The sequence below is a fragment of the Anticarsia gemmatalis genome, chromosome 21 (assembly GCF_050436995.1).
Source record: "Anticarsia gemmatalis isolate Benzon Research Colony breed Stoneville strain chromosome 21, ilAntGemm2 primary, whole genome shotgun sequence".
Classification (NCBI taxonomy): Eukaryota; Metazoa; Arthropoda; class Insecta; order Lepidoptera; family Erebidae; genus Anticarsia; species Anticarsia gemmatalis.
In genome coordinates this window covers 3,103,117-3,125,058 of record NC_134765.1, presented here as the reverse complement: position 1 = coordinate 3,125,058, position 21,942 = coordinate 3,103,117, and the positions used below count along the sequence as shown (strand labels likewise).

Below are 21,942 nucleotides of genomic sequence, written 5' to 3'. Positions count from 1 at the left end.
AATTTAACATTGTACTTATCTCATTAGTTTCGATTATTATTCATGTACTTAGTTATGTTAGGCGATAGTAAATCCAAAGAACCACTTTTAAGCACAGTTGGGCATAAGAAATCTGTCACTAGTTCTAAGTAACAAACATCTTCTTTATGCTTCACAAATGATGATAGAAGGTACCACACTCGACCTAAAGCATCAATTTAAAGATCACAAAATATAAAATTACAAAATCCCGCTACATATGAAAAATCAGCACAACACAGACAAAACAATTGACAAAATGGCAAACCAGTGAAACTGAGCTGTCATCCTCAATGACAAAACGTCTCGTATGCTCGGCGCCTAACAATCGCTTTCTCGCAAGTCTAGATTGAAGTCAGAACAACAGTTTTGTCATATCACTCCCACGTACTATAACACTGATGGTTTAAGGTTTTATTACTGCGTGATGCGATTAGCCGATAGTGTAATCGCTGATTAGATGTACCTTTATTTTATTATCGTGTTGACAATGACAGTGAGTGTTATTATGCATTTTACACAGCAATGATGATGTAACTCGTTTTTACAAACCTCTACTGATTGATTATCTCAAATGATCTTTAAATTCCTGTTTAAATGCTGTAGAATGCCGATAATGTTTCATTCCTTTAGGAGCCTATATTGATTTTATGATTTTCAAAACAAAATCAAGCCGATTAGAATTAAGAAGTAAAACCAACAACCTATTATAAAATTGAGAAGAGAAATAATACCTACTGTACATTGGAGGCAATCTCGAAAATTAAAAATTCCTCATAGACACAAGAATTTTATCCAAGGAAAAAGTCGGAAAATCACATAACACCTAACAACGTATGCAATCGTCACATACTAGTTATGAATATGACAATCTACCAACCGTTATAACCTGTCATTAACAACAATAGCTACGTCAACACACACTAACTCGACCAGTTAATGTGTTATCCAAGCTATCATTACCCGGTTTATTTATTAGCAATAACTGCCACACAACAATACGGCGAGCAACAAGCCAACGACGGCCAACGACACGGTGAAACAGATCGTATGAAATCGAAAGTGTTATTTATTACAACTACCCTACATATAATGTTAGGGAGTGGTATCGTAAAGTCACAGAAGTGGTTATTATTAATGCTAGAGCAACGACTCTCAACCTTTTCCTGTCCGTGAAAATGTAGGAAATCAAGCACAAGCTCAAGACTTGCTGAATAATAACCAAAAAAGGATCTTCTCCTACTTAGGAAGTCAGCATTTATTCTTTGGCTGACTAAAAAGAGGACGGCTTTGCTCAACAGCGGGATGCAGAATTAGGCTTATTAACAAAAAATCTAAAAAAAGTTTCGAATCCCCTACACACACGTTGGCGGACCCCCCAGCCCAAGAGGCCAGCGGACAGCTTAAGAAACACTGTGCTAGAGTATTATTGATTGAAGGAAAGAAGGGCTGGTTTTATGACATACTGGTTCCCTTCAAGGCCTACAAGTCCTACGCTGTAAAATTACTCGCTAGTGAGATGATTAATAAATCAACGATCATCTATACTAAGGGTTATACTAATGAAAGTTTTACGGGTAACAGATAAGTCTCAGATAGCCAGTTCTGTAGATAAGGTTGTTGTGGAACATATAATGTAAGAGCTAGAGAGTAAACAAACATGTTGACCAGTTTTTATATAATAACTTAATTTAGTACGCCTAAGTTTAATTAAGTTAAGTTTATGCTTGCTTTTCTACCACTAACTCGTAGACACTTGTCCTAAATTAACAGTAATTCATTGTTTTCCAAATGAATTTTTAGGTAAAATATCGATTTATAACTGTTCAAGTCTATTCTTAATAGAATATCAAACCATCAACATCAAATTACGAAAATGCGCTCCCAAAAAGCACCTTACCCAAATATTTGTCTCAAAAGTAAACGATAGTCAAGCACTATTTATTTCATTGAGTACAGTCCTTGACATAAAAATTTAAGTAGTATTGAGAAAGCAAATGAAGGTGAAACGATTGATGATCCGCTGTTCTATTCAAACTCCTACTCTTTGGCGCCCAACAATCAATATTGCGAAACAGAAACAGATGGCACTTTTTAATATAAATTGAATTGCCAAAGGCCTACAGGTAGATAAATGACTATGTGGTATATGAATACTGCAAACAATACAAATAAAATATGCTGACTAAGTTCGATATTTATAAATATTTCTATGAAGCAGTGAGGAAATGCATAAGCAGGAGCTGTATGTTCCATGCCCACACGAACATATTATTTTACTTCGAGAGCCACTAATAGTTTTTAGGATCTGATTGTTTTTTAATACACATTGTTAGTATGTTTATTTATAAGAATTTGTAATATTAATTGTTACTCTCTGTTAGAGTTGTCTTTTAAAAGACCAAAACTTTTTGTGCTTGTAAAGCGAGTTAGAGAATTAAGTACATAAATTGCTCATAATAGTGACGTTTTTATGTGAAATATGAGTTAACATTGCAATGAAATACTGCACATAAACAATTGTAAACGTATAAAACTGTAAGTTAACCTAGACTCGTCTCAAACCGATTTCATCGAGCGCTCTTCAAATTGCACTTTCCATGGCATTTCTCTCACTAATATAATATACTAACACAATAAATCCCCATGGCGTCTTTAGTTATAAATCGTAAACAATACTGGTCGTTTACTACCGGCAAGATCGAATTCGGAAATACAATCGAGTTAGGTTCGAGCGAATGTCAAATCTTTTCCTTTATATACAAACTACCGCATTATTAAACGCTGAATTCAAGTGGAATTAATGTAAATATTTGACTCACATAATTTTCACTTTAAATAACTATTCGAACATGTGCTAGTTTAAATGAATAAATATCATTGGACAACTTACACACGGTCATTTGATCCCAAACTACGCAGACCTTGTACCTTGTAATAATTGATAAACATACTTATTTACTTCTAAATACATACTTATATAAATACATTGTCAACCAGGCTCAGAACAGATACTCGTGCTCATCACACAACATTTTTCTCCCGAATGTGATTCGAACCCACCACACGCGGTGCTATGGTTATTGCAGCGAGATGACCACTTCAACCACTGCGCTAAACGTGCAGTTGACAACGTTAGTTTGTAACATATGATTACGATTTGACACTAGCTCGAACCTTACTCGATTGCACTCGAATTCGATCCTGTCAGGAGTAAACCACTTGAACCTACAAAATGGATAACAAAACTGCTTTTACTAAACCTTTGTGGTAACAATTGGTCATTTGCCAGTCACAGTGTTTAAACGTGAAAGTGTTCGCAAGACAAATAGGGCCATAGTTGGTATTTAATAAGTTTCAATTCCAGTCAAGTTAGGCCAGGAGTAAGTGGCTAACAGTTTGCCCATCTGTTTACCATTTTATAATAGTTTCTTTTTACTTTAACACTGTTCTCAGGGTATTTTGATAAAATATACTGTTCCATTAATTTCTGAGCAAGGGTTCCCTCAAACCAAAACTCCTCAACTGGCCTTTGTCCTCGGCCATTTCCTGACAATAGATAAACAAGCTTAGTATTTAGAAAATAAGTTGGATAAGTATAAAGGAGACAATTAAGTTGAATGCATATAAATCACACTTTACGATTTGTTTTGACAACTACTAAAAGCTAACTATTCGGACGTCACCTAAGTTTAATTGTAATGCAAATAGTTTGCCACAAACACTCTGCTAATTTACGAACACGCCTAATAGGATAGTAGTTTAATAAGATCAGAAGACAATACGCGTAGGTGCTGAGAAAGTGAATATTTGATTACATTACAGGGCGCAGTCCTGTTCAACTTCCTACTATTTATCTCGATAGACGAAATTATTAACTTCCCTGTTCAACAATATTAATAGTTTAGAATATTATGTTGAAAATCAACTAGTTTATCCCGTGATCGATCGAGTGGAGATTATTCCAGAGAGGACGAACGACGAATATATTAAATACGATTATTCTAAACGATTTAGGGCTAGTTTCGCAGCTTAAGTATAACCGTCAGAACTTTATCTGCTAGGTGAAATGACAAGAAATCTATTAAAACAGCTGTCTAAGTACCGTTTGATAAGCTATCAGACACTTATCTGTGAGTGGTGAAACGGGCCTAAATCTACTAGGGCCTAGTGAGTAGCGACTCGGAAGATTGTAAAACATACATACAAAAAATCACGCCTCTTTCCATAAGTTTAGGTAGAGACCAAAAAACCCTACTTGGTACGATCCTTACAAACTTCCCTTGTGCAATAGACATTCATGTATCTTGTCATACAGGACCGCCAGTTACGAGTACTACGCACCTGAGCTTTTTTCAAGAAAAAAGTAACCCTATTGTAAATTATTACGAATGTGATATATGTTGTACGATACAACAGCATTGAAAGCATGCGAACGATCTTAAGTACTACGTACATCGAAAACTTTCTTCAGATAAGGGACACATCGAACCGCTCGATAATATTTCTATAGATAAGTAAGTTGTAGGACCTCCGCGAGCCCCAACCTGTTCATCAATTACAATACAACCACATTTCAAGCCCTGATAGTGAGTCTCGTTAATAATCTCACTCAAAACAACATCATTCACTCGGACATGGTCACAAATCCTATTAGCATTTCCCCTGCCCGTTCAGTTTGTATGGCCTCAAATATATTTGCGATTCAATACAGAAATGTATTATATTGAGGAAGAAATGAACGCTTTATCTTTAGTCTGATATTGTAATAGAAATCATTTGAGATTCAATATCCTACTGGAGGATGGACGTATGTATGTACGTACGCATGTATGTATGTAGGTATGTATATAGGGAGGTATGTCCGTATAGATGTATGTGTCGATGTAAGTATGGATGAATGTTACGTACATGTTTGTTACCCTTTTACAAAAAACCAACTCGACTGATTTGGATGAAAATTAGTACACAGATTGTTTATAACCTAGATTAACACAAAGAATACTATATACCGGGAAATCTTTTCACGCGGAGAAGTCGCGGGTAGAAGCTAGTTAAGACTATAAAGCCTGTTTTATGTATCGCGTGTAGAACATAAGATATTACGGCGGGTAGTCCCGACGGTTTTAATTTTCGTAATGGCAGCCAAGCAGGGAAAACTAGGCCGTGTTGAGAGTAGATGCTTTGACAGTCTACAGTGTTTCTACAGTATCGTTTGTAAAACAGATATGGAACAGCTTAAGTACTTGCTTGAATCCAGAACTAAAAATGCTAAATGATATTAATAAATTAGAAACTTAACCCATCTCATTTCGGAATTTGCGGGCTCATATCTTTTCAAGCACATAGAGTTCTAAAATTTACACATACGTACAAGACAAATTGTTTTAAAATGTATTCACAATAAGTATATACTGTACTATTCCTAAAATAATATTTACAATAATAATACAAAAATGATGCAAACTATGCCAAAACTACTATCTTCTTTACGATAAAAATTATATATTCTCCTATTTACGATCAAAAATATATTTAAGTCATAAATTAGAGAAACAGACAACGATTTTTCATAGAACAATCGACTAGACCACCTCAATGATAGTCTAGCAAATTATTCGTGATCGTTGTAAAGAATAAAATGCTACCATCACACATTCAGTAATAACCGAATCTGTAACGAAAGCCTTCGTGGTCGACGTAACCTTCAATTTAAACCTAAGCTACAATAAGGCGTATCCAAATAGAGAAGTTAAACTTGTTCATATGAGATATTTCCGTCTATTTTATAGTGCTTTCTCTGTAATGTAGCTGGTTTTAGTTACTCGGATAAATATAGGACTGCTTTATGAATTTGGTTTGATTTAGGTGACGACTGGGACACAGAATCATAGATTATGAAAATGATATAATAATATTATAAAGACAATTATCACGAGTTTTGCATGTTTCGTCTGTAATATTTTAAAAAAGCAGACCAAATGTAAGTTTATTAAATTTTATTATTATATCACCGATTATAGGTACAAATATTTATAAGAATTAGGAATCGAAAGCTTCAAAAGTAAGAACATTTATAATTCACCGACAAACCATTTTCCTTTCGAAGCACGTCGCGTGGCATAGAAATTGCATTCCTGTGCACGATTTAAAAAAAAACAAAATCCAATATGGCCACGACATTGCAATCTTCAGGGAGTTCTAAAAATAAAGGAACGATATTAATTTTTATCTTGCACTTAGCGAGGGTCCATTACAACGTACTATGCAGTATTAATACTTTATCCCAACGGAATGTAACCCGGCTAGTTCGATACGATTTGCATAATGTACCATTCATGAATCAGGCAATGCCGGTTGTAGGCTGTTTACGACTTGCCGCATAATTACTATCATAGTTGCTTTATTGAAAACTATTAATTGAGTTTTACTGCACAATATGATTTGATTATCGCTTTAGCGAAGAATTTCAATAGGCGATGTATCGTCGATGTTAATGGATCATAAAAGTCACACCTAAAATGTCGTTAATGAAAACATTTTATCTTTTACTTGTAAGGTATAATTACTAACTTAGTATTAACAGGAGTTGATTGTATCTCTGATTATGATGGTTGCCGTTTCAAGGCTCAAGGGTATAAAAATATAGTCGTCGAAGTTTTCTTAAATAGTGTCTACATTCTACACATTTAATACAAATCTAACTATAGAATCTAGATAGTCTCAACCCACTGTCATCACGTGATTAAAAGTTTTATATCCTCTACACTTATTTAATTTAAAATTGCGTCTCTATTTTTACTTTTAATTTGCAATCCCATCCCCAACAAAACCGGTGCGATAATGTAACTTTTTTATAGTTTTGTGATCATATCTAGTAATATCCCGTCTACACTTTTTATGTGGCCAGTAAGCTGGCATAACCTGAATGACAACGCGAAGTGCAATCCTAAGGTTTTTATCCAAGCGGCAGAATAAGTGGTTTCATTGAAGCTATAGTTCCTTTTTTAAAAAGAAAATAAAAGTTGGCGGGTATTTCCATAGGCGATAGCTTTTTACTTTTATAGTCTGTGGCGTGTGTGATTCGAATACTTTCTTGATTTTTATAGACTATAAGCATTGGAGGACATGTTTAATCAGAAAACTTATTGCTTAATGATTTCTGCGTTTATTTTACCGATTAGAATCACAGTCAATAAAGTTTTTGCTAAAGGAAACTTGAAACAAGTTGCAACTTTACAAGTACATCGATAAACAAACCAATTTGATTCGCAATAGTTTTTTACAACACAGGAAACGGACACTTTTTTGTCATTGCACGATCGAATAGTCGAATAAATAGGTTGTGTGTCAAGATAAACTTCTGAAGACTTTAAAAGCACAACCTTCACAGTGTAAATAGATAAAAAAGTAACATATAAAACTCTGCTTCGACTATGTGGAAAATAACTTAGGCAAAAAAAATCTTTAAAAAAAATACAGGTAGTCGCTGGAGACACATAAAGCCCTTAGTAAAAGTAATAAGCCAGTTTATTTCCATACTGTCTCAATTTTAAAACCGTTATATTGTATTAATAATACGTAGAAACAAACTTAGTAAATACTCCTAATCTTTAAAACTATCGGATTCTGAAGCACCAACAGAAAGCTATTAAACATTAGATAAAATCCTATGTTTTACTATTCAAGGGTCAGGAGATCACGAGAAATCTTTCGTCGCGATAACTGCCGAGTAGAACTGGTGAATAAATTGCAATCAACACAAATGTCCCTTCGAACACGAATACTTAGATACGGTATGAACACCAGCATTAAACGCACATTAGTTCCGAACCAAGAAGCAAATAGGGGCTTCAAATGAGCCGTAATATCACTATAAATTGTTGCTATGACAGCAATTTAATTTGAAATACGTTCACTAGGCCGGCTAGTTCTACAAGATAGGTTTATTTATAGGAACTGTAAACATTTGGATCACAAAGCTGTATTGGCAGGCAACGGCTTAGTAATGCCGTGCCTGCTTAGGTTACTCGTAGTCTTGATAGTTTCATGTTTGGTGTGGTTAGAATCGCTAACAACATCGTATTTAAATGTGAAGAATATTTTATCATTTGTATAAAGTTTTATGACGATATGTTTTTGTTTATGTAAAATTTTATGTGTAAAACACCGTTTCCTTAGATTTGACCACCTCAATAGATCGATTAATTGATTATCTACTTTTAAATAGAATTATAAACGACAAAAGCACGTCATGTTTAGAATTATCAATCTTTTGAACAATCACTTAAAACAAAGGTTATTGCAGAATACATTTTTCCACTAACAAAGCTATTTTCAGCTGCTCGCAACCAGCTGTGACAGTAGGAAGAAATTGTTCTCATATTATTATGTAATTCGAGAACCAGGAAACACCGTTCTCCTTAAAAAACATCACCAAATATATGTCAGACCACTTCAAGCTTTCTTCGCCAAACTAACATCGATAATCACTTTCATTAGGTCAAGAACATAACAATAAATAAGGAACACACTAAAGGCAGTTTACACGATACTTTTCCCGGCGGAAGACTCTATAATGACAATCATCGCCTACTAAAGATGACATGTCACATTATGTTGCAGTCGTATGCACACCTACGCGTGTGTGTCCTGCATATGCTAGGTGTGTGAGGATAAGACAGCTTCTGACTAATGTCTTCTACTAATCAACTACATTTTTATTTTGCCTATTTGAGTGTCCTACTGCTGAGCAAATGTCTTTTTCCTTCCAAATTATTTGACTTCCGGATCAATAGCTATCTCGGACCAGTCATTCTAATTAAATATTTTTATTTAATCTAGCAGAGTACTCTGTTGCAACTAGGGTCAGCGTAACAAGTGCCGAAATGATAAATAAAATCATTTGTAGTTAACTTCACTTGTATTTAATTATATTTATACTTAGAAATGCATTGCGAAAATGAAAAGGTTTTTAGGCAGGAATGTTGCAATTGGATACAGCAGTCGTTGAACTATGTAATAGGCACTCGGGCTTGAACAACTTTGACACTAGGTTGACCGCTAACCACAAGTATGAGAATAAGATAGGCATCAATGTAATACGACAAAATAATTTTTAAAGTGATTGCTTATTTCGTTTACACGCGAAAACATAAAAAAGGATAACAAATAGTATATCTTGAGCTTGGTATATTGATAAAGACATTTTGGACTACTTAAAAAGTATTTTGGAATATCTTGCGGTTGGTACTTTAAGGGTGCCTTTACACCAGAGATGCTACGAGGCATCTCTGGTAGATCGACAGCCATATATGGGTAGTTTGCACAGATAATATTTTAGAAAAAGCAAGAGTTTTAAATCACTTCAAGTTTTATTAAATCTAACACAGTCTTAAAAATACAACACCATGATTTTTTTACTCACACTCCAACCTCACTAATTCCCTCGCTCTACAAACGTTCTCACAATAAATAGTCCGTCAAAAGAAATGCTCATCCTCATCAGTACCACGGTACATGAACACATTACATCATAATCTATGTCGGAAGCTCCATACTTCGCCATACATATTCATTGGAAACCGGTAGGTACATAATTGCCCTTTGTGAGTCAATAACAGACTTCAAGCTAATGTTACACCCTGTACAACGCTCTTTGATATGGAAATGGATTGTTTAAGATTGATATAATTATGTCATTGTCATTATTGTATATATAGTGATGGTGGGAAGATCTTCCTGTTCCTTACTCGATTGACACGTATCACGTCTTATGGATAAGTGTCAGTTATTTTTCCGAAATATAAGCAGAAAATTTAGAAAAAAACTGTCTTATCTTTTCACAAGCTAAATGTACATATTGGGAAGTGGAGAATCCGGCTGTAATGAATGAATAAGAACAGAAAGAATTCCCAGTTTCCCAGAATATTGCCTTATCCAATTAAAATATATCAATGACAGCAAAAAACTACTAAAGCGTATTTATTTTTATCATTGTAACTCATAAATGTCCACTTTTACTAAAGCCCATAGAGTATAAGTACCTTAATAAGAGTGAATAGTATGGATATTCGTTTAATCACCTCAGTGGGAGGGCGGGTCTTGTTTATACGGCCCTAATTAATACGTAGCGTAGGTATAAAGTAGTTAAACAGTTCAATAGATTGCCCTTTAAGTAACTCAATGTTATTCCACGCTTCATACAACTTTACGCAAAGCGTTTGGAATTTCATCTTTATTTGGAACGGTCGGGTCACTGAACCGAACTCAAATAGTACTACAAGGCCATCGGTATTGTCCTCCTAGCAACCGACTGACTCTATAAACTTTATGGTTTAACCATAGACAATATCAATTTAATCTATACAAAAATATTTCTATGCTAATATTACAGAGGGAATATTTGTATGTAAGTATGTTTGTAACGAATTGGCTTAAAAAGTACTTGACCGATTTTAGAAAATATTTTACTATTTGCCGATTTTCACTGATTAATAAAGGCTATTTTAATTGTAAGAAAAAAGTAATGCCGGTAGTCTACCAAAAAATGCTTGGATTATCGAAAGTTCCAACAAAAGGGATAACAAAAGTTTTAATTAGTAAGTAAATTGTAATTATTTGTTAGTTTAGACAAGTCTTTGTGTACTGTTTCAACGATAATTACGTTAAGCAAGTACTTCTCTTTTTCTCTTGCAATTTTACAGCATTTTAAATATATCTACCGTAACGAAATGAACTGTAAACTGTAATTTATTTTAGTTTTTCTTAGTAATTTTACTTAAACGCTTGCTTTTCTTCTGCTAGTCACGTAACGGGCAGTTTTAGCACACATAAACAAGACGTTAAAAGCTTTCCTATGTCACCAAAATATCTTAGAATAACAGTTTGACTTCATTTTAACTACGTCTAAGTGCCAATTTTACGAATGTCGTAACGTGCAACAATTTTTGACGTTTAAAGTTAGAGTTAAAATATGAAAAAAAAACATTAATGTTGCCCGATATAAAAATTATTATTTTGTAATTTCTTCATCATCTTATTAATAGCTACAAATTCCCATTGGAGCGGTGATTTTACACCGTAATCGCGATAATAATACGAAAGTGTATCTGAGTTGTAGTGTTGAGAGCACTGAGCGTAAAATGAGGTGGATTGAGGCGAGTGTTCGAGTGATCGACCACCGGGCCGGTGAACCATGCCCTGAGATGACTTCATTGTTTCTGTTGATTTTAAGGGGTTATGCCATGGGAAATGTTGATGTAATAAAATAAGGAAGAGATACTTTATTACTTGCTTCATCTTTTTCCCGCTTAGACAAAACTTGATGGAAATATAATTATGTCTAATTTGGTTCTACAGCTAAGCGATAAGTGTACGAGAAAAAGTAAGGAGGTTTCTAAGGAAAATCTATATTAATGATAAATACGTTGAATGTTTTCATGTAACGAAAACTTTACATACCTAGTCAACATAATCCACTACATATTCGAGGATTTGCTGCTGTACCTGTAAAAAACAAACATCTATTATTATTTACTAAACAAATATTATTATTAAATACGTACATACAATTTTAATATGCCCATTTATTAACATGTAACGTTATTAAAAAAATGCTTTTTACATAATATTGCGCTATCGCAACATTGCACGTCCATAGACAAGATCAAAGAAGGAAATAAAGTAATTTTTATTGCTAAACATAATTTTCAAAAAACGAATCTGGCACTGGCCACATGTAAACTGCATAAAATATACCATAAGGTGTTAAATTTACCGCCATTTCTCTCTAATTTAAGAGATGACCGGAGCATTGGAAACTTGCCAACGGCTAGGGTATTTCTAGACACGCCTTTTAAGTGTTTTATTAATTTGCCTTAAAGTTATTCTAAGCTAAGACGTACTACGGGAATGCCGCTACTGAAGACTGAAGCACTAATGAAAACGTGCTATCTGAACATCGTACACTGCCCTTCTGCACTGGAGGTTATCATAGTTCGACTTTACAAAACCAGCAATGTATGATGTGCTTCTAGGTAGATACGGTAATATTTCTGCAGTTACTTGAAGATATGACGTGCATGAGTTGTGTCGTCATTCAACAGATATAGCGCGGTTTAAATAAAGTTTATATGGAATTTAACGCTCTCTGTATAAGTAAATAAACGTTACATAACTACTAAATTAAAGTCAAACTTTTTTAAATATTAAAGCTGCTTTTCTGACAAAAACATATTAGTTTTCCACCAAAAAGATTAAGCGAAGAGGTGCATGCAAAAAAATCTGCGGTAAACAAAGTTATGAAAATGATGTAAGTAATTAAACCACAGAATATGTCTACTGCAAATAATAAGGACGAAAAGGCGAATATCTTTTGTTATTTGGTTACCATAGTACAAGCTCTGCTTAGTTTGGAATCAAATGACCGTGTGTGAGTTGTCCAATAATATTTATTTATTTTTATTTTATTTTATTTATATATATATCGTCTTTATAATTTTGTCATTTTCTACAAATAATGTTAGGACATTCTATCAAAAAGAAATTATACCCATCCAAGAACCTGACAATGGAAATATACTTCAATATTCTAATTTCTGAATGACATCTGACTGACGCCCACATATTACAGATAAGCATTTCAACCCAACAAACCATATAATATAAGTAAAAGATCGTAATTTTCCGATAAGTTAACACCTAGTTAACCGGCAGATCGTGATATGTCGCTGATACCCCTGGGAATTGCTCTAATTACCACTCAATAGAAACAAACAAAGTGGGGCCATAGAGCATGCGAAATTGTGCATTCTTACATATGTGTCAAACGTGAGAACAAGCGAATACTCATACTATCTTTAGGCTTCGTCTTGATTGTTTGACAATTTCAAACTTCTAGAACAACTAAAAAAAACTAGCTGTTCTTGTAATTTTAGAAACACTAAACAAATTTTCCTGTAAAAAATGTTAGATGGCATAGCAACAAAACGCAAGATCGAAATGAAATCCGGGTTTGATAGGAAAGTTTGGTTTCTTAAATCACCAGAACACCACCAGAAACTAAATATTATTAAATTATACGCAACACAATACAGAAGTTGCCTAAAATATAAAACGTTGTAAATAAAACTAATGAATAAACCCGCGGGTGGCATCTATTCTGAAAAGCGACATCTGGCTCGTGTGCAATTTTAATTGACGTATAAACGCACTGTATTGTTTCTACGAACAATCAAATGAATAGAGACCCCCTAACCGTAGCACTTTCGACCAAAACCCTACGCTGCATGAGATGAATTAACCATTTTTACAAAGACTTAAATGCGATCTAGAGCACCGATTGCTTACATCATACTAATATTTTTATTAACTTCTGAAAAATACTTCAAACTGTTAGTATACTGGTATGCAATTTATAAAATTTTGTCGACAAACTACACGATTAAAAAATTCAGTAGAGAATGCTTGCTACTATTTACATATACCCATAAAACTCTTTCAAGAAAATATGTGCGGAATTAGATTAACAGTTTGAAAGCTATTTGGGGAATTTCAAAAAAATGGCACATCGATAATTTAAGCATGTCCTCGAGGGACTTGCAAAATTTTTTCTCGAAGTTGTATAATATGATTAATTTTTATTTTATTTTTAACGGAAAATGCATTCCTTATACTTCTTTTCTATGTTTCAATTATTTGAATAAAGTAAAAACTGATTTTTTTACACTAGATTTTATCACACCAGACCCCTCAATTTCGACCTGTCCCCAGTGCAATCTGCAACTTAAAAATTAAATTTTGAAGTAAAATTTCCTCGAATACCTCAAAATATTTTGGTGAATTCGGTTAAAATTAACTTTTTTTTCATTCCAATGAAGTACAATTGTAATAAAATGTTATATTTATTGAATAAAAAAATATTTATTGTTGTCCCCGAAATTCGCTCTTTCCGGACATGTCGGGTTTGTTACCACGATTTCTTGCGGAAATTCCTTACTAAAACGTACTTTGTTTTATTTTTCTAATATTTCGTCTCATGTGCAAAGGATCGGCAATTTTTAATACTAGAATTTCGGTGTTATTTGTCGCCAGTGGAAGTGAGTTGTGTGCGCAGCCGCAGTGAACCAAAATTTACTGTCAGGTTTGTAACTAATTCATTTGTAACTATACCATACATGTTTTTTATGGTTGCATTCATGTAAAAGAACTAGTTTTAATAAACAATTTGGTGCTGATAATTTAACCATAAGATAAATAGAATTACTAATTTATTTTTTTGAAAGTGCGACGGGCTGATTATGTTACTTCGGTTTTGTTACTATACGTAAGGTAACATATAGTCGGACCGAAAAAGTAACAAAACCGACGTCAAAAAGCTAGTCTTACATGCTGTTGTTTCGATATTGATATTTTACTTGTTAACTACAAAATACGTTAAAATTACATTAGAGATTAGAATTATTTGTATGTTTATAATTGATTAATCATTATTTATTTGAGATATGTGTATATTTATAATTAAAAAAAATCTTTTTTTTATCTACAGCTAAACTATTCTGCAACTTCTGGAGCAATCTGTGATAAAAAAATATATATAAAATAAATAATTGTGATATAAAAACAATAAAAATATATTATGTTGAATAATTTGTAAGTATTAATGAGTAAATAATGCTTGTATGTTTAATTCGTAGAAACATACAATTAGTTGCGCTTTAATATTATGCCATAGGTCCATGTAAACTAAACCTTACGATTTTGTTACTTTCGGTTTTGCTACTGTCCCTCAAATATTTCTAAGGTTTTTATCGATTTTACGAAAAACTCTTCAACCTATGAAAAAATATGGGCTCTGGATCCAAAGTTATTGATATTTAACGTTTTTTTAACAAGTTTCTGATGGGATCTGGAGCATTTCATGGTAATAGCATAAAAAAATATTGTCGATTTGGAACCCATGGTAACAAAACCGAGATAAAATTGATTGCATTTAATTTTAATATCATTATTTTCGCCTTGATAATTCGCCAGTAATTAAAAGATATTTTTGCTATCCAGAAAAAAATATTAAATTGCTGGAATTCGGTGTTGTTTCATTTATATTCAATTTTAAGTTTAGTATCAAAACGGACACTTCCTACTTGCCTACCCCCAATTTTAAGCATTTTTCTCCTTTAATCTTAATGAACATGAAAAAAAAACTATTTTTTTTACAAACTAGATACTATGATTATTTTAATTTCATCAAAAATAATATCCTAGAGCATCATTAAAATTTTGAATAAGAAATTCAAGTAGTGTGCCATTTTTTTGAAATTCCCCATTTATCTTTTTCCATTTCCAAAATCCGAACAAATTCAACAAGGAAATCGTAAAAATCTAAATGCTTGTTTTAGGGCCACAACCGCTATTGCACAATCGGTGACATTTTAGCGGCACCATATTACATTCAGTTCTCGTTCACACCTCACTCACTGAATGAATGAAACACAATACTTTTAGGAGACGCGGTACAATATAACAATCCTATTTCTTGTCAAGTACCGTAAGATTGAGTACAAAGAAGCGCTATAAACAAGGAAAAACCTGTTTAATTTCCAACTTGGACTTTCTGATGAAAATTCTGTGTAAGTATATGTGTCGTTAAAACGCCGACAAAGAATTTTCGCTAGAACAATAATATTATTCGTACAGCCTGTAGTTCAACAACTTAGGTGAGAGCTTTGTTTACAGGGTTCGCGCCTGTTCGGCAAAGGTTTACAAATTCGGAATTCATTGGCTTGTGCAGCCGACAGTTACCTGTTGGATCATACATGACGACATCGATTTTAGAAATACACATAAATATTGAGAATAATAATAATCTACGTAGATCGTGAATGCAGGAATTACTTCTTACTTCTAAGATCTGGGGCTAGTTTCTTACTAAGTCCTACACTCAAATGCCTCCGGTATCCAACATACTTAGTCCCTAATAAGATCAACTACAGAATATCAGTTAGTTCTTCCGTGGTGTTCTTCGACATCAATTGGAAACGAAAGCCAGAGACAACTTAATCCCGTGATGTAAGCTTCCCAAAATAGTAACCACGAACCCACACGAACAAATCAAGTGAATAGATTACATGAAACCAAAACTAGTTAAACAATGGGAAGTTATTCAAATTGACCGGAGTGAATCGAAATAAAGAGATCTACACGATAATGAAAAGTTTGTTAACTGCACTTAGCACTGAATTCAATCAACGTCTTTTTGTAGAAGTGTTAGTAACTCTGAGTAAACAAGTGGAAAACAGACATTCTTACATGTTTGATACTAAAGCAATTCAGTCCTACGATGCGCAGCGTTTACAAAATAAAATCACGCTCAGTGAAATTCTTCAACAACCTTTACAGAAATTTCCCCAAGCACTTAGTTGAAGCTTAGTACAAATTCTTCAGTGAAATCTTGGAAACTCAAATTACCCCGTTAACTAAATATCTTCTGTCATATAAACTAAGACTTAAGTATACAACAAAGTAGCTCAAAGCACTTACATTAGCCGGTCAATTGCGAGCCGATAATTGTCATAGCAAGCTCCAATTGGCTTGTCGTATTAGGCGACACAGCTGCAATAATTAATACGACACGAGCCCATAAAATGCTAACTACGAATTAATTTGATCATACCGGTGAAGGAATGTAGGTTTTGTAACCGGAGTACATGCTAGATGTTAAGTGAAACGCGTTGAAGTACTTTTAGACTAGATATACATACGTTACAATATATTACTTGTACGAAACTTCTAGGGATCTCTACAAAACCGGCTTAAAAGAAGTTTCTGGATATCCTTACATCTGTGTTATTAGCTTTGTCTAACTTATCTCTTATTAAAATGATTTTGGGAGATAATGATGATATATTTAACTAATGAAGCAGGAATAGTAAGCTTTCTATGTGTAAATCATTTCTTGTTGCATCCGTTTTTATAACACTCCACAACATCGTAACATAAAGATCGTAACACAAAGATCAATCTAAAATAATTATTGCACATTTGAGTTTCACGAAATAAAGTCTACCGTTGTAAGTACCTCCCTATCGTTATAAAAACCAAAACAACAAAGGTTTTGAAAAACTCATGTGTAACCTGTGTGTACAATTATTCTGACAAGTGATCCAACCATACAAAGAATATCGTTTCTCTCGTACATAGTTGTTGAGGTCAAATGGCAGCCCCTCCTTGAATAACACACGTTCCTTACGTGTCACAAGGTGTTCAGTTTCTCTTGTAATTTAAAAACATCTCACGTAAGGTATTCTTTGTAATAAGCCGAATCTGTTAAAAATAATTTCAAATGTTAGGCATTACATACCTCAAATTCAAAACATAATAATTTCTAGAATCTATAATTATTGAGTCACTTAACACAATTTTTGTAGTTGTTCCCTAGGTACGTGATACGGGGATTTCCTTTACTTACTCTCAAGAAAAAACCTAACATTAGTTAACATAGACAAGACCAAATCGCGAAATTTTACAAACGGTGTTATTGTACTGACTTTTACGCAATTTTTAAGCCCCATTGAGTATATTAAGCAAGTATAGGTTTATCACGAATAAAAACACTCCAAACTTAATGTACCCCGGGCCAGACCCAGGGTGATATTAAGGGTATTTGAGAACTAATATGCTACCGAGTAATAAAGACCGCCGTCAGCGCAGTTTAACGTTTCTTCAAAGGAACCCAACTAAGCATGTAAAGTCCATCGTCCCGATTACAAATTGGCCCTTCTAATAAACTACAGTGAACTAATTATAAAGCATGTAGCGCTAAACTCTCCACTATATTATTCACATCGGCGCATTATCTTCGGTAAAGCAACAATGCTATCAAACTGTACCATCGTCTGTGCCAACTTATCGCTGAACTCAACCAAGATGGATTCGCATCGGGATTTAGAATGGATATTTGAATACAGTTGCTCTCTTTGTTTGTACTAGGAAGTGGTAAAAGTTCATTTAGATTGTAATAAAGACTTAGATGAAAGAAACAAAGTCTTTGTTTGAGAAATCAATGAAACTAAATTGCGCTAAACATTGCAGTGCTATAAGCTTTTGCAATTTTTAATACAAGTTAGAAACATTATTGCTTTTTCGAAACAATTTCCTTTAGCGAATCAGAAATGTAACGTAACGCAATGTGTTAGAAAACCCACCTTACATAACTTATTTTTAAATAATCAGCAAGAAACGAAGATAAGGTCCCAGAACTTCCGGCACTTTATAATAAAAAAAAGTTCCAAAAAAGTAGGTATAACACAGTCAAAAACATTTTTAATCATTCAACCAACTCAACAATAGTAAGAAAATGAATGAACATAACCTCCTATTGTAGTCCCGTCCTTGACAGCTGTTTCTACACAAAGTTTAATACAACTGAGTTATCTAGGGCGCTTACATAGTTGTTCCTACACTGTATTGGGCCTAGACATACACTTACCGCTTTCTATTTAATCGTCCACCTGTCAAGCCTTCGTTCTGAAGACGTCTTGAATCATAGCTAAGTAAATAGCTAGATTTAATTATAGATGCGCTGGCTTATTTCGTTTTAAGTTTATACGTAGAGGCTAGGATAAACATTCAATTAATTGAACAATAACGACATTTTATCTGACCTATTTTATAAAATTTAACACCGATTTAGATTTTTTTGTATCGTGAATCCTGAACGTATGCAAAAAATCCTTCCGCAATTTTTAAATGCCCTCCTATCGTCAAGCATCGGCAGGTGAACATCATTATCATCCCAGTTCTAGCGCTTGTACAAAAAACCTTCCCTCTCCTGACTGAGGATAACTAGAATATCAAAAAAAGAACATGTACTAACAGCAAAAAGAAAACCTTCACAGGGCTTTTTTCTTTATTTCTTTAATTTGCTAAACTACACTCAACTCTTCTGACATTTCGAAATCAGGTAGTTGAAAGAGTTACAGATAACTTCGACTAAACGCAGTAAACATTTGTTCCCGTATCTGTAAACTCCCGTAACCCAGTCGTTTTATCTCGAGTGCTATCGGCCTCTCGACTTTCGAAGCCATGTGTTGAGCAAAACGCTGTTATTAGTGCCGTTTCGCGTAAATATGTGTACGGCTGGTCGAGATCTGCGCCCTTAGAAGGTAAACTAAGTTTTAATCGCGAACAACTTGCGCAGTAAACTTGGATAAGAAATGAAAATATTTTTATCAGGTTTTTCGTGTGTGGTCCTTTGTGTGTTCAAGAATGTGTACTCTCTTCATACTCAATTAAAATAACGACAGTTTCCTTGTAACACTTAAATTGGAGTGATGAGATAAATAAAATACAAAAGCATAACCAAAAAAAAAACTTGTGCATCAACAATATTCCAAGCAACAACAACAACTACTTCTTTCGGTATTTGTAAAATAAAAGCTATCGCTACCTCTGAATTTTCTTCGCATGTCTAACTCGTTTGCATTGCAATGTTTACAAGTGGCGGTAGGTCAAAAATGGGACACGCTTAGATTCTACAGCTATTTATTACTCCCAGAAAAGGTGTCGTTAGGTCAATTTCTTCCCACCAAACAAGCTAAAACTGTTACATAGCTCCTAAATGCCATAGAACGTGGTCAAACGGCTTTATTATTCATGAACCGCAACGGAACCAGAACCTAGCGTCTTTTGATTCGGGTCATACGACCACATGATATATGACTACCACTATAACATGTAGGAAGCATTTACTAGCAGTTATAGAAGGAAATGCGTTACAAATCGCTGATCAGAGGTTGAAGAAAGATCAGATTATCCGTGTTTACGGGACAAAATACCCGCATTTTATAGCCAGTTATAGTATCAACAATAGCAGCGATCGATAATCTATTTTATAAAAATCTCGTGTCAGTGTGTGGTCGAAGTGCTCCGAAACGGCTTGATCGACTTTTTTGTGTAAATTTCGTCTGAGAATAGATTGTGAGTTACTATTTTCGATAAGAGCTTACCGGCTAGATTTCTACATTTAAACTTGAACCACATTACATGATCTTATTCTCCCACAACCTCAGAAAATACCTCAACGATACGTAATTTAGAAATATCAATTGTCCTACTCTCGTTCCCTACATACCAGTTAACACTAGCAATCTGTAAGCGTTGTAAGGCCCTAATTCTCTGATACCTAGTATTTGACATAGAATTCAATTCCCTTTGGCTATCGGTCAGTGTGAAAACTCACGCAGTGCTAAGTCACGATGCTATCTGACATTTACGTACAAGAACGCACTACATACTGGATATTATTATGAATGATCGGTTCAGGCGCTGGGGACTTTAATGGAGCCAAACTAGACGGACACAGGCCTTCATAAATCAAATACTCTGGACGCAAACTTGAACATAAAATGATTCAGATCGGAATTAAAGTTTAAGAAAATCAAGCATTCTAAAAAAATACTACATGAAACACGAAAGTTTTAAAGTTAAAATGAAGACTAAAATTAAACTTACGAGTAATTTTCATTACATATGCTATCCTTTGTCATTAAGACAAAGGATAGCGGCAATAGGTACTCGAATAAAGAAATAGTGTCAAAATACATCAATATCGTAATCTGAATATAAAGGCGTATCTAATAAAAATCCCGCGCTTTATTATTATTTGTTTCAAGTTCACTTTAAGCGCAGAGATTTGGTAATACAACAGGATAATAATTAAGAATATCTAAGCGACATCTTGTCGTTTTTATCGGATCTCAGTAATCTGGGAGCTTATGTTAGGCGACAAGGGTCTAATAATGTCGGAAGATTTTCTTTAGGCTCTTAGTAACGGATACGAAGCTCTCTTTTTATTTTATCAAAGCTTATCGCATTATTATGGATAGAGGATAAAATTGGGAGTATATTTCAAACAAAATTGTTATTCAAATCTTAATCTCGGTTTGAAAATATCCTCCATCTGTACCACAGAACATCGATATTAATAAATTTAAAAGACCATGATTACTACCTATGTTTCGTATCGGAGTTTTTACACGTAAATTAAAAAAATGACTGAAATGGCATTTTATTTGCTCGAACATAATCGAACGTACAAAACTGAAGACTGTACCATCTTGATTATTTTCAAAGATACCTTTATTCAATTAAAATTTATTTCTTGACCATCGCATTAAAACCAACACCTTCACTCAGTAATTGCGGAAACAAGTTACCCCAGGACATGAAACTACATTAAACTGCAACGAGAGTACTAAGGGCTAGACAACGGACCATAACAGATAACTGTACCGTATATTGACCATAACCTTTAATAAGACCCCAATACCCGCGAACCGTGTAGTTTCCACACTTAATTCCACTTAAGAAATAACCACGACAACAGCTTACGATATACTGTTAGCTGATCAACTTGCTATTACGAGCATAAAAGAATCATTTGCTTAAAAATATTTCCTTAATTCCTTAAAAAGTAGCATTTAAGCCCTTTCGATTCTCAAGAGAATTGAATTGTTTGAAAAACTAAAAATTTGTCTAGTGTGATTTGGGAACTTGTTTTTACCCTTCCACGCAATTACAGTGGACTCTCTTATTCTGAAAGGAATCTGTTGCCCTATAATAGGACAGTTAATGTGTAAAATTCACCAAAACATAACTACTTAAGTACCTCAAAAATTACAGATTTACATATTTTTATTTTAATTAAGTATTGGAAGAAAAGTCCATGCAAATTGCAAACTTTCTAGATGCTTCGCAAAATAACCTCCAGCAAGCAAATCTGATACCGTCTTATCTGCCAACGTTTGATCAGATACTGACGACACGATTCACCCAATTTGGTCATCCAGTTAAGTGCTTTTAGCCAGGAATAGTCAACTTCCTGCGTTACATAAAAGGCGTAGAAGATATTATGTTAGAGTTTAT

The 21,942-nt window shown here is 34.0% G+C and overlaps 1 protein-coding gene across 2 annotated transcripts in view; it reads right to left on the bottom strand.

Annotated features, from left to right (window-relative positions):
- klar (klarsicht) overlaps positions 1-21,942 on the bottom strand; it is a 345,461-nt gene that overhangs the window by 302,393 nt on the left and 21,126 nt on the right. For both annotated transcript variants that reach the window (XM_076128607.1, XM_076128609.1), the window contains exon 2: positions 11,482-11,526. The gene's annotated coding sequence lies outside the window, so the exon portion shown is untranslated. The remainder of the gene's footprint in view (positions 1-11,481; positions 11,527-21,942) is intronic.